This window comes from Scyliorhinus canicula, unplaced genomic scaffold (genome assembly GCF_902713615.1).
Source record: "Scyliorhinus canicula unplaced genomic scaffold, sScyCan1.1, whole genome shotgun sequence".
NCBI classification, from domain to species: domain Eukaryota; kingdom Metazoa; phylum Chordata; class Chondrichthyes; order Carcharhiniformes; family Scyliorhinidae; genus Scyliorhinus; species Scyliorhinus canicula.
In genome coordinates this window covers 7937-22266 of record NW_024055796.1, presented here as the reverse complement: position 1 = coordinate 22266, position 14330 = coordinate 7937, and the positions used below count along the sequence as shown (strand labels likewise).

The 14330-nt window shown below is 45.9% G+C and overlaps 1 long non-coding RNA gene across 1 annotated transcript; it reads left to right on the top strand.

The window, feature by feature from the left end:
• The first annotated feature begins 6857 nt into the window (after nt 1–6857).
• On the top strand, nt 6858–12293 carry LOC119961085. Its single transcript, XR_005459586.1, has 3 exons — nt 6858–6948; nt 10411–10522; nt 12234–12293. It is a non-coding gene; the product is annotated as an uncharacterized LOC119961085 (long non-coding RNA).
• The last annotated feature ends 2037 nt before the right edge of the window (nt 12294–14330 follow it).

Below are 14330 nucleotides of genomic sequence, written 5' to 3'. Positions count from 1 at the left end.
CAATGCTGGAAAAGTTGATGTTCTGGTCAATGAAAAATGAAAATGAAATGAAATGGTCAAGGCTAATAACTGGGTGCTGCCTTCTCTGTCTCTGAATTTACTCCACTCCTGTTCATTCCCCTCTTATGTAATAAGCAGTGGCCATAATGACTGGCAAGAGTATGCTGCCAATCAGTCACTATCGTGACAGCGTGCCAATCAAACTGCATCATTAGGATGGCATGGTAGCACAGTGGTTAGTACTGTTGCTTCACAGCGCCAGGGTCCCAGGCTCGATTCCTGCTTGGGTTGCTGTCTGTGCAGAGTCTGCACATTCTCCCTGAAAGTCTTGCTTGTTAGGTAAATTCTGAATTCACCCGAGCAGGCGCCGGAGTATGGCGACTAGGGGATATTCACAGTAATTTCATTGCAGTGATAACGTAAGCCTACTTGTGACAATAATAACGATTATTATTATTATTACTTTTGATTTCCAACACCTCAATGATGAGGCAGAGAGTGGCAGAGAGGGATCTCTGTCAAAGATCTGTGGGTTGAGAAACACCTTCTCCAATCACAGATAGACCACAAGAGTGAGTAGATGTCATCCTTGAAATGAGGAACAGCTGACAACCTAACAATAGAGGAGGAGCATGTCATGAAGGTGTGACAGTCAATGGGACTTTCTGTGTGTGAGCAGTTCAGCTGGAATTCCATCCTTGCCGGGTGCCTTTCTGCTTGCTCAACAATCAATCGCCTTTCCCAATTCAAGTGATGAGGATTCCTTGTCCAACTCAACCATGACAGGAAACTGCAGGAGAGTAAAAGAGACTGGGAGGTGTCCATCTCACAGGAGTACAGCTCACAATTGTGTTCAACCCAAGAGGGGCATATTTACATTTGTTGGTGAGAATGTCACCATAATCCATAATCAGGGTGGCACGGTGGCACAGTGGTTCACACTGCTGCCTCATAACGCCGAGGTGTCTGGTTCGATCGTGGCTCCTGGTCACTGTCCATGTGGAGTGTTTGTGTGGGTTTCGCTCCTACATCCCAAAAATATTCAAGATAGGTGGATTGGGTATGCTAAATTGCCCATTAATTGGAAAAAATGAATTGGCTACTCTAAATTTAAAAAAACTAATAATCCATAATCAAAGACAGTTCAGATTCCTTGATAAAAGCAAATTACTGCGGATGCTGGAATCTGAAACCAAAAGAAATATGAAACCATCTTTGGTTTCAGATTCCTGGACATAGGCTGCTCCAGTATTTATTTGCACAGCATCTCCATCTTTTACACAATGGCCTTGGCAATGTTCAAGTCCCAAGTGATGCACTGTTTTAGCTCTTGGGTTTATGTTGGGCATCGGGTAGGCTCTGCTTTTTGCTTCAATTACAGATGTTATCTCTGCTGAGTGGGTCTCAAACCAGTCTTTGTTGTGGTTTCCATCTTTACCAAATTTTGCTGCTGCTGTGTCAGAAATGATTCAATTCAGCAACTTCCAAACTTCATCAATAGTAATGTTGATTGATTAAGTTTCTATTCATGAATCTGTGAAATATTTTACAGTTTATTTCATGTTGATAATTTAATTTCATAATGGTGGTGTCACAGTGAAGAATGTGTAAGTCAGAAAGAATTGTCAGCAAGGATTAATTAGCATTTTCCACTTGGAGATCAGTAGAATGTTTCAGAAACTGAATTATTGATTTTTCACCAAAAACTATTTAGGATTAAAGTAAAAATTCATAACGCTATTGCAAGTGTGTTCCTGGGAAAGATCTTGAATAAAGAGGAAAGATGTTTTCAAAAAGAGACACTGCAGCCCCAAAATCAGTGACGAATCCAGAATATTAAACTGCAGCCAGTTATTGGGGTTGTTGACATCAGCAGAAATAAACCAAATATTGTAAGACTATCGATCCTGTATGTGATTAACAGCAGAAATAACAGCAGAATCCAGTCTCTTCAGTTACTCATGAAGCTGTTGATACAAAGAACAAAGAAAAGCACAGCACAGGAACAGGCCCTTCAGCCCCCCAAGCCCGTGCCGACCATGCTGCACGTCTAAACTAAAATCTTCTCCACTTTCTGGGTCCGTATCCCTCTAATCCCATCCTATTCAAGAGTGGTGACTTGAAAGAGGTCCACAAGATTATGAGGGGCATGGATAGAGTGGGATCAGCAGGCAGGGTGGAGGGGTCAGTCACCAGGGCGCATAGGTTTAAGGTCCCTGTGGCAAAATTTGGACGAGATGTGCAAGGCAGGTTCTTTTTACGCAGAGGGCGGTGCGTGCTTGGAACGCATTGCCAGGGGAGGTTATGGAAGGAGATACATGAACGGCGTTCAAAAGGCATCTTGACAAACACATGGATAAGATTGGTATAGGGATACGGCACAAGCTGAATGTTTTGGCAAAGGTTGGTATCATGACCGGTACAGGCTTGGAGGGCTGAAGGGCCTGTTCCTGTGCTGTATTGTTCTTTGTTCAAAGACCCTGTTCAATGTGGCAGAAACAGTTCCCGTGTTCGGAATGTGGATGACGTTTTAGCCGATGGTCTGACCTTTTGAACGATATGTAGTCACGCTGGAAGAAACCTTGGAAATCTGGGGATTGTGTATTAGATTTAATCAGAGCTGGAGATTTGTCGACATGTTCACATGGAGGAGCGACCGTTAATGTTCTCCGTGTGTGGGGGAAGTGATTCAGTCAGTTCACCAGCCTCACTTCATCATGGTCAATCTGTACTGGACTGTTACCAAGTGCAATGTATTTTCCCTGAGGTTTGGTGGCCAGTACAGAACACAGTTCATGCAGCAAGCAGGAATTTCTCTAATCTGCGATTTACAAGGGCACATTCTTGGTTCCCAGCAGTTACGTTTCTGCAGTAATTTCCTCATTTTCCCTGAACTACCCTGCCTGTTAATTCTATTATTTCTGATAATTCCATTACTGTAGCTATAAACATCACACATTAGAATTTAATCTGTTCCATTATTCACTCTGGTTTAAGTTTATGTTGAGGTTAATAACAGACAAACTCTGTCCCCTCCCCGATCCGATTGGAGTTTCCAATGAGTTGATTCTGTGGAATGAAATGTCTCATCAGCGTTTCCATGGTGACCTGTCTGCAGTGAAGCTCCTGCTTGAGTTTCTAACACAGACTAAACTTCTCTCTCCCATAACACACATTATATCAGACATTGGATGTCAATGTATTTCAGCCATGTTATGTTAATATCTCCAAAACTCTAAAAGGAGTTCAGATGCACAAACATTTAAATGTGGGAGGACAAGTTGATAAAGTGTTTCAAAAACACATGGGATCCAAGGTTTTATAATTCTGGGTGTGGAGTACAAAAGGACAGAGGTCATGTAAACCTGTTCAAATCATTGGTTAGGCTGCAGTTAGAATATTAGATTAGGTTTTGGGGATCTTGCACCAGGAAGGATGTCAAGGCCATGGAGAGGGTGTAGAAGAGATTCACTGAGCTGATCCCACGGAAGAGAGGCTTTAGTTACCAGGAGGGATTAGAGAAACTGGGGCTCTGTTCATTCAAACAGAAGCTAACTGGAGATCAGAGGGAGGGGGTTTGATTCCACTCTTGGGTGACTTTGTAGAGTTTGCACTTTCTCCCTGTGTCTGCGTGGGTTTCTTCCGGGTGCTCCAGTTCCCTCCCACAGTCCAAAGACTGTGGTTAGCGCAGGTTAGGTGCATTGGTCATTCTAAAAGATTTCCCCTGAGTGTCCAAAGGTTGAGTGGGTTTCTGGGGATAGGGTAGAAGAGTGGTCCTGAGTGGGGTGCCGTATTGGAGGGTCAGTGCAGACTTGATGGGCTGAATGGCCTCGTTCTGCACTGAAGGGATTCAATGGAACAGAAAAAGGCTCATATGAAATATCAATGAGACTGTACAACAATGTTCAGGACTCTCACTGTCCCTCTGGTCCTGCGGGGTGTGTGTGTGTGAGTGGGGGGGGGGGGGGGGGGGGGGGACCGGTGATGGTTTCTCTTATGTCTGAATGAAATGTTATTTTTAAAGTGAAGGGTGTCTGTACTGGGGAATCTGAGTAGCAAGTGCCAGCTTGATCCATTCTCAGCAGGTGAATGGCCTCCCTCCAGTGTGAATCCGCTGGTGTAAAGTGAGTGGAGATGATCGTCTGAACCCAGTCCCAGTCGGAGCAGCTGAATGGTTTCTCGTCAGTGTGAACACGTTGATGGGACACCAGTTTCCCAGAACTTTTAAAGCATTTCCCACAATCGAAGCTTTTAAACGGTCTCTTGTCAGTGTGAACTCTTTGATGGGACACCTGATCCCGAGAACTTTTAAAGCACTTCCCGCATTTAAAAGGTCGCTCATCATTGTGAATCTGCTGATGTGTCAGCAGTTGGGATGAATGAGTGAATCCACACCCACACTTGGAGCAGGTGAAAGGCCTTACCCCAGTGTGAACACGCTGGTGCATTAACAGGCTGTATGACTGAGTAAATCCACGTCCACACTCGGGCCAGGTGAAAGGCTTCTCCCCAGTGTGAATGCGTCGATGGGTTGCCAGGTCAGATGGGTAATTGAACGCATTGCCTCAGTCCCCACATTTCCATGGTTTCTCCCTGCTGTGGCTGCGCTTGTGTTTTGACAGATCAGATGATCGGCTGAAGCTTCGTCCACACACAGAACACGTGTACAGTTTCTCTCCACTGTGAACTGTGCTTTTTCCTTCCATGTTCAAAATCTGATGATATTCGGGTTCCGATCAGTTACACGACTGTCAGATTTTGATGTGGTGTTTGGTTGGAGTTTCCCAATCACACATCCTTCCCTGCTGATACCCTGTGAAACTGATTTAAAACAGAAAAAAGGGAGTGAGAGAGATCCCACAAAACACAAAGGCAGCTTGTGAAATTGAGCTGAATCAATCTGGTAACTTGTGGGGCCAGCACTGGGAAAAAGTGACCATGAAAACTGTTGAACCTTTTGTGAAAAGTGAATTAGTTTGTTAATGTCCTTCAGGGAAGGGAACCTGCCACCCAGCCTGAGCCCACACAAAACTCGGGCCTCTGCAAGAACACAAGAAATAGAAGTAGACCATTCAGCCCGTCGAACCTGCTCTGCCATTGAACACGATTGTTGTTGATCTCAGTCTTCAATTCTACTTTCCTGTTAGCTTTCTATATCCTTTGACTTCCTGAGAGACCAAAATCTCACCATCTCAGCCTTAAATATATTCAATGATGGTCACAGTAACTTCATTGCAGTGTTAATGTAAGCCTACTTGTAACAATAATGATTATTATGATCATCCACAACCCTCTGGGCTAGAGAATTATTTGTGAGAAACAGAGTGAGAGAGAAAGAGAGTGAGTAGCGGGAAAGAGAGAATCAAATAGATTGATGGAAAGGGAGAGAGAACAGAGTGAGGGTAACAGGAAGCAATGAACCAACAACTGAATCACAATTTGACAGAATCTACAAAACACCTGGATGGAGCAGGACAGCAAATGTATGTGAACATGAAATGAAATGAAAATCGCTTGTCACGAGTAGGCTTCAATGAAGTTACTGTGAAAAGCCCCTAGTCGCCACATTCCGGCGCCTGTCCGGGGAGGCTGGGAATCGAAGGGAATCAAACCCTGCTGCTGGCCTGCTTGGATTGCTTTAAAAGCCAGCAATTTAGCTGAGTGAGCTAAACCAGCCCCATCACCACCTGCAAGTTCCTTTCCAAGCCACACACAGTCGGATCCTGTCCGACATCCAGTGCTGGATGAGCAGAACTTTCCTCCATTTAAATATTGAGAAGACTGAACCCATTCCCTTTCATCCCCTCTACAAACTCCACTCCCTTGTTACCAATTCCATTCCTGTCAAATGTTTCACCCCTAGATGAGCTCTTAACCACATATCCACATCATCACCAAGATTGCCGATTTCCACCTCAGGAACATAGCTCAACTCCGCCTTAGTCTCTGTTCATCTGCTGCAGAAACCATCATCCATTCTTCTGTTACGTCTCAACCAAATTATTCCAATGCACTCGCAACCGGACTCCAACATTAAACAACCCCCTCCATCCCATCCCAAACTCTGCTACCCATATGCTTACTCACACCAGCCCCTGTCCCACTGATCTGCAAATGCTTCCTTTTAAAAGGCACAAAAAAGTTTTAATTTCTCATTCGTCTTTTCCTCCATGGTAGTGATCATCCTGATCACTGTAATCTCCTCCACACACACCCCTTTGAGATCTCTGCACTCATTTAATTCCAGCCACTTGAGAATTCCTGATTTTAATCTCTTCACCATTACTGAGTTGCCAAGGCCTCAATTTCTGGAATTTCCTCCTTAAAACTCTGACTCAATTTCCTCCGTTAGGATTCTCCTTAAAACCTAATATCTCCTCATGAGAGGCTGAGAAGGTTTAGCTTACAGGGCTAATAGCTGGCTTTTAAAGCAGACCAAGCAGGCCAGCAGCACGGTTCGATTCCCGTACCAGCCTCCCCGGACAGGCGCCGGAATGTGGCGACTAGGGGCTTTTCACAGTAACTTCATTGAAGCCTACTCCTGACAATAAGCGATTTTCATTCATGTGGCTCAGTGTCAATTGTTATTTTGTGACGTTTCTCTAAAAGTCTTAAAAGTTGTATTCTGTTCAAGTCATAATATAAATTCGAATTATGGTCACTGCCCTCGACATATATTCTGCCCCATAAATAAGAATTTGTAACTCAGCGTGAAACAGTCTGTCAGGAAGACACATTTAAAAAATGTTGCCCCCAACAATGATGGCGACTGAGCATGCGCTCTGCTGCTCGTGCCCCAATAAAGATGGTGGGTGCGCGTGCGCACTACCGCGACTGATCTAAATAATGATGCCGAGGGCGCATGCGTAGCGTTGCGAGCACCAAATAAAGATGGCGGCCGCATAGTCTCTTCTGGAACAAAACTGCAGCCTCTGCTCAGATCCCCAGGTATCGGTGGTTTATTTTGTCAGGTGTTCGGTTTATATAACATGTTTACGAAGCGTGCCTATCAACCCGCATGATCCAGCTCTCCCTCCGACCCGCCATTCCCACCGTCACTAATTACAGATCCGAGAAAGAACCTTCCGTCGCCATTAATCACAGTGCGCATGCCTCACTCTGCCCAGTCCCGCCCCTGATTCACTCCGATTGGTTGGAGGACCAGTCACTCCCGACATGTCCGCCCGAACCCGCCGACTCCATTATTGGTCGCGCGATGCCGTCAATCATTGCCGGGTATTGTGAGGGGTCGGTGTTGGGGGGCGGGGTTTACAAATCCCCAGTGCGGCCCCAGAGCCGAACAATGAACATTCTCCACTCTCACTGTCCGTCACTTCCGGCTTCTCTCCACAAACAACATCATAGAGACCAGGGGGTAGACACTGACCCAGTGACAATGTCACTGCATTAGTCACCCAGAGAGACAGGAAAATGTTCTGGGGACATGAGCTCCAATCCATTAATTTAATAACATCTGAAATTTAAAGTTAATCCCAATGATGGTGACTGAGGGTCACTGAGAAAATCTTCAATGTCACTGGATTAGGTCAAAAAGGCAGAAAGTAGGAAACTAGTTAGTTTAAAGTCTGTTGTTGGGAAACTGTTGGAATCCATTTTTGAGGAAGCAGTATCTGGACATTTGGAAAGTCAAACTGCAATCCATCAGAGTCTGCGTGGTTTTGCGAAGTGTAGATTGTGTTTGATTCATTTCTTGCAGTTCTTGGAAGATGTAACAAGCCAAGTGGATAATGGGGTCCTGTAGATGTATTTGGACTCCCAGAATACATTTGATAAGGTGTCACACAAAAGGTAATAATCAACATAAAATCCCACGGGGTTGAGAGATGATATATTAGCTTGGATAGAGGATTGGCTAACCAGCAGAGAGTGGGGATTAGATTTATTGACACAGGTAGTGAGGAAAAATATTTCTATCCAGAGGGTGGTGACGGTCTGGAATGTACTGCCTTCGGAGGGTGATAGAAACGGGTTGCCTCACATCCTCTAAAAAAGTACCTGGATGAAGACTGGCACGTCATAACATTGAAGGCTATGAGCCAAGTGCTGGCAAATGCGATTAGGTCAGGTTTATCATGTGTTGGTGCAAATTTGATGGACCGAAGGGCCTCTTCTGCACTGTGAATGAAATGAAAATCGCTTATTGTCACAAGTAAATTAAGTTACTGTGAAAAGCCCCACATTCCGGCACCTGTTTAGGGAGGCTGTTACGGGAATTGAACCGTGCTGCTGGCCTGCCTCGGTCTGCTTTAAAAGCCAGCGATTTAGCCCAGTGTGCTAAACCAGCCCCTCTGAGTTGCTGATGATACAAAGTTCGGTGGCATCATAGACGGCGTAGATGATTGCATTAAATTGCAAGAAGATATTGACTGACAGACAAGGTGAATGGGCAAGTTTGTGGCATTATAAACAAGTGTGAGGTTATCTGTTTTGAACCGAAAAAGGATCGAACTGAGTACTTTCTAAATGGAAAGAGGTTCAGTACAGTGGGTGTCCAAAGAGACTTGGGGTTCATAGAATCTATGGTATGGAGATGGGCCCTTCAGCCCAAACTGGTCCATGCCAACCAAAAAGCTCATCTAAGCCAATCCCATTGGCCTGTATTTGGCCCGTATCCCTCTGAACCTTTCCTATCCATGTATCTGTCCAAATGCCTTTTCAGTGTTGTCAATGTCCCTGCCTCAACTCCTTCCTCCGCCAGCTCATTCTGTACTATCCTCTGTGTAAAACCATTGCTCCTCAGATTCCCATTAATTCTTTTCCGTCTTAACCTAAACCTATGCCCTTTAGTTCCCGACTCCCTAACCCTGAGAAAAAGACTGAGTGCATTCACCCTATCCATGCCTCTCATGATCTTATACACCTCTATAAGATCACCCCTCAGTCCCCTACGCTCCAAAGACAAAGGCCCTGGTCTGTCGAATCTCTCCCTTTCACTTGGTCTCTTGAGTCCTGGCAACGTCCTTGTAAATCTCTTCTGCGCTCTCTTCAGTTTAATAACATATTTCCGATAGCAACGCAGCCAAAACTGAACACGATACTCCAGGTGCGACCTCACCAACGTTCTGTACAACTGCAACATAACTTCCCAACTTGTATACTCAATGCCCTGACTGATGAAGGCCAGCATGCCAAAAACCTTCTTCAGAGAATTTGCAGTGCAGAAGGAGACTATTCAGCCCATCGAGTCTTCCAGAGCTGGATAACCCTTAGAAAGAGCACCCTACTCAAGCTCACTTATCTACCCTATCCCTGTAACCCAGTAACCCCCACTTAACCTTTTTTTTGGACATTAAGGGCAATTTAGCATGGAGAGTCCACCTATCCCGCACATCTTTAGACTGTGGGAGGAAACCAGAGAACACACGCAGACACGGGGAGAACGTGCAGACTCCGCACAGACAGTGACCCAGCGGGGAATCGAACCTGGGACCCTGAAGCTGTGAAGCAACTGTGCTAACCTCTATACTACCGTGCTGCCCTATCTACCTGTGACTCCACCTTTAAAGAACCGTGCACATGAACTCCAAGATCCCTCTGTTCCATGATACACCCTAAGGCCCTACCATTCACTGTGAAAGTCCGACCTTGATTTGACTTTCTGAAATGCAACACCTCACACTGATCTGTATTGAACTCCATTTGCCATTTCTCGGCCCACTTACCCAGCTGATCAAGATCCTGCTGCAATTTTTGATAACCTTCCTCACTGTCTACAATACCACCTATTTTAGTGTCACCTGCAAACTTACTGATGAAGGACAGAGGACTTACTGATCAAGGACATCGAGGGCCGAAGGGCCTGTACTGCGCTGTAATGTTCTATGCCTTGTACATTCTCATCCAAATCATTGATTATAGATACTAACAGCAATTTCCTGGTTACTGATCTCCAAGTTACTCCAGACTTAGTTAATTACTCCAGTTTCTCAAATTTAGAACAGATTCCCAACCAGCCAATCAGCTTTACTCTGAGGTAAGTTATTTATATTCACTGTTCCGAAGCTCCTTCTCCCTGGATTTGCGCCAACTCCTCTCCCTGCTGCCTAGGCCCTGAATTCCCGAGGTACATTATTTATATTTACCGTTCCGAAGCTCCTCCTGCCCGAGTTCACACCAACTCCGCTCCCTGTGTTGGTGAGATTCATACCTGGGTGTCTGGAAAATCGTTAGGACAGTAACTGTCCTGTAAGGTAATGAGTCCTTTTGCTTCCCAATTGGCCGAGGAAGGCAGTGTGTCACAAGGATGGATGTGTTGACCGATTAATGGCTGGAGGATGGGGGCAGGTTATGTGATCAAACCTCCAGGAATACATTTAATCAAAGTTGATGAGGAGAAAATGTTGTGAATTTTTATCCTAAACTGACAGTGAGGTTTCTGTAAATTTACAGGATACTGGAAGAGGAGGTTTAACAGACGGGAAACGCTAACCAAATGTCACATCGCAATCTGACAGTCTCGATTCGTCAGAACCTGAATTTCAGCAGCATCTGGGTGTGGAAGGTAAAAGGTTTGTCTGTTCTGTCTGTGAGGGAAGATTTCAGGTCTCAGTGTGACTGGAAACGCCCCGAGATTCACAAACCCTGGTTAGACCAAACCTGGAGAACTGTGTTCAGTTCTGGGCAACAAACCTGAGGAAGGATAGAATGGCCTCGGAGGGTGTAGCACAGATTGACTTGAGGATTAAATTACAAAATTAGATTATACAAACGAGTCAGAGACATGATGGCACAAAGAAGGGCATTCGGTCCATTGAATCCATGCTAGCTCTCTGGAGCAATCCAGTCGGTCCCATTCTCCTGCTCCATCCCTGTATCCTCGCAGGTTTATTTCCCTCAAATCCAATTTCCTTTTGAAATCAAATGATTCATTGTGTCTATTTTCAAACTCCCTGATAGGCAGCAAGTTTCAGGTCATTGCCACTCGCTGTGTAAAAACATATATTTCATATCACCTCATATCTCCTGTACCTTTTACATACAAACTAGGAACAGGCCACTCGGTCCCCTCGAGCCTGCTCAGCATTCAATAAGATTGCGGCTGATCTCATTCTAACCTCAACTCCACATTTCTGCCTACCCCTGATAACCTTTCACCCCCTTGCTCATCCAGAATCTATCCAGCTCTGCGTTAAAAATATTCAAGGAGTCTGCTTCCACTGCCTTTTAAGGACATGAGTTCCAAAGTCTTACAACCTTCAAGAGAATAAAAAATCCTCATCTCCATCTTAAATGTATGACCCCTTATTTTGCAACAGTGATGCCCTTGTTCCAGATTCTCCCACAAGAGGAAACATCCTCTCCATATCCACCCTGTCAAAACCCCTCAGGACCTTGTATCGTTCAATCCAGGTTTTACCCAAAACTTTAAATCTGTGTCCCGACTGCTTGTACGATCAGTGAATGGAAACAGAGTTTCTTTGTCCACCCGATGGAAATCTGGCATAATCTTGTGTCCCTGAATCAAATCTCCCCTCAACCTCCTTTGCTGGAACCATTCTGGTAAATCTCCTCTGCACCTTCTCCAGGAACCTTCACATCCTTCCTGAAGAGTGGTGGCCAGAGCTTTATAAAGATTCATAGAATAGAATTAGAACCATAGAATTCCTACAGTGCAGAAGGGGGCCATTCGGCCCATTGAGTCTGCACTGATTCTCTGAAAGGGCACCCTGTCTAGGCCCAAACCCCTACCCTGTCCCTGTAACCCCATAGCCCCACCTAACCTGCCCATCCCTGGACACTAAGTGGTAATTTAGCAAGGCCAATCCACCTTACTTGCCCTTCTTTGGGCTGTTGGAGGAAACCTGAGCACCAGGTGGAAACCCACACAGACACTGGGAGGAAGTGCAAACTCCACACAGTCACCAAGGCCGGAATTGAACCCGGGTCCCTGGCGCTGTGAGGTAGCAGTGCTAATCACTGTGCCACCAGAAGAATAGTTTTGGTATCAATATTACTGTTTATGAAGCTCAAGGTAGAATTTGCTTTGCCATCTATTCTCTTTTGTATGACTTGTAGATATACAAAATCTCTCTTCACCTCTTTCTCCTCCCAAAGAGGCCAGTTTGGTTTTTGTGACAATCCAGCAGTTTTCATGGTCACTTTTTCCCAGTGCCGGCCCCACAAATGACCAGATTCATTCAGCTCAATTTCACAACCTGCCTTTGTGTTTTTGTGGGTTCTCTCTCACTCCCTATTTTCTGTTTTTAAATTAGTTTCACAGGGTGTTCGAACGGGAGGCTTCAAAGTCTGCAGAATCAAACCAAGCATCACATCAGGATCTCACAGAGCCCTCAATTTATCATATCCTGAATATCATCGTTCTTTGAACATGGAAGGAAAAAGCATCGTTCACAATGCGGGGAAACCATCCACGTGTTGTGTGTGTGGACGAGGATTCGCTCTATCATCAGGCCTCACAAGCCACAAATGCAGTCACACCGAGGAGAAACCGTGGAAATGTGCGGACTGTGGGAAAGGATTCACTGCCCCATCCCAGCTGGAAACTCATCGACGCATTCACACTGGGGAGAGACCATTCACCTGCTCCAAGTGTGGGAAGGGATTCACTCAGTTAGCCAACCTGCGGAATCATCAACGAGTTCACAGTGGGGAGAGACCATTCAGCTGCTCCAAGTGTGGGAAGGGATTCACTCGGTCATCCACACTGTCCACACACCAGCGGGTTCACACTGGGGAGAGACCATTCACCTGCTCAGAGTGTGGGAAGGGATTCACTCGGTCATCCAACCTGCTGAGTCACCAGCGAGTTCACACTGATGAGAGACCTTTTAAATGTCCAGACTGCGGGAAGTGCTATAAAAGTTCTGGGAGTCTGATGAGCCATCAACGTGTTCACACTGACGAGAGACCGTTCAGGTGCTCTCACTGCGGGACTGGGTTCAGACAATCATCTCACCTCACTGAACATCAGCGAAATCGCACGAGGGAGAGGCCATTCACCTGCGCACCGTGTGGGAAGGGATTCACACAGTCATCTGACCTGCAGAAGCATCAACGAGTTGACACTGGGGAGAGACCATTCACCTGCTCCAAGTGTGGGAAGGGATTCACACTGTCATCCAACCTGCTGAAACACCAGCGAATTCACACTGGGGAGAGACCATTTGCCTGCGCCGAGTGTGGGAAGGAATTCACTCAGTTATCCAACCTTCAGACACATCAGCGAATTCACACTGGGGAGAGACCATTCACCTGCGCCAAGTGTGGGAAGGGATTCACTCAGTTATCTGACCTGCAGAAGCACCAGCGAGGTCACACCGGAGAGAGGCCATTCACCTGCTCCGAGTGTGGGAAGGGATTCACACAGTCATCCAACATGCTGAGACACCAACGAATTCACACCGGGGAGAGGCCATTCGGCTGCGCCAAGTGTGGGAAGGGATTCACTCAGTTATCCAGTCTGCTGAGACACCAACGAATTCACACCGGGGAGAGGCCATTCCCCTGCTCCAAGTGTGGGACGGGATTCACTCAGTTATCCAACATGCTGAGACACCAACGAGGCCACAAGTAACCACAGTGATTGGATTTTGCTGTTCCTCACATTCAGGACTGAACCATGTTCATTTGGGTCTCTTTATGTTGATAACAAATCCAGGCCATTTACAGGGGCCAATATTCTGGCTCATAGTCAAATAAATTAGATTTGTCTTAAATACGCAGTGTGTTGAAACTTTTTAATTACTCTGATACAAATTAGTTCCTTTTGAAGTACTCTCGCTCTCCCCTGTCTCTTCGATCCTCACCTCCAACAAGAAGTGTGAGGAGCTTGTGGAGCTTTTTTGTGACTGAGATTGAGTCAATCCGATCAGCTGCCTCTGCTGCTTCCCTCCCTTCCACGAGCCCACCGGACCAAACTGTCTCTAAATTTCATCCTTTCCCGAGCCCTGAATTCACATCTTTCTCTAGTTTCTCTCCCATCTCCCCTCCTGCCCTCTTGGAGCTCATCTTGTCCATAAGACCCAGCTCCTGCTCCATCGACCCTATTCCCACTGAGCTACTGATCAGCCAACTACCCTGGGTCCATGGATATTGTCAACATTTCTCTCTCTTCAGGTACTGTCCCTCTGTCCTTCAGATCTCCCATCATCACCCCCTCAATAAAACAAACCCTTGACCCTGCCATCCTTACAAATTACTGCCCCATCTTCAACCTCCCTCTCCTCTCCAAACTCTTTGAACATGTTGCCACCTCCAAAATCCATGCCCATCTTTCCCAGATCTTCCATGTTTGAATCCCTTCAATCAAGTCTCTGTCTTGTAGTGCAGTAGTGAAAGGAGCAGGCAAA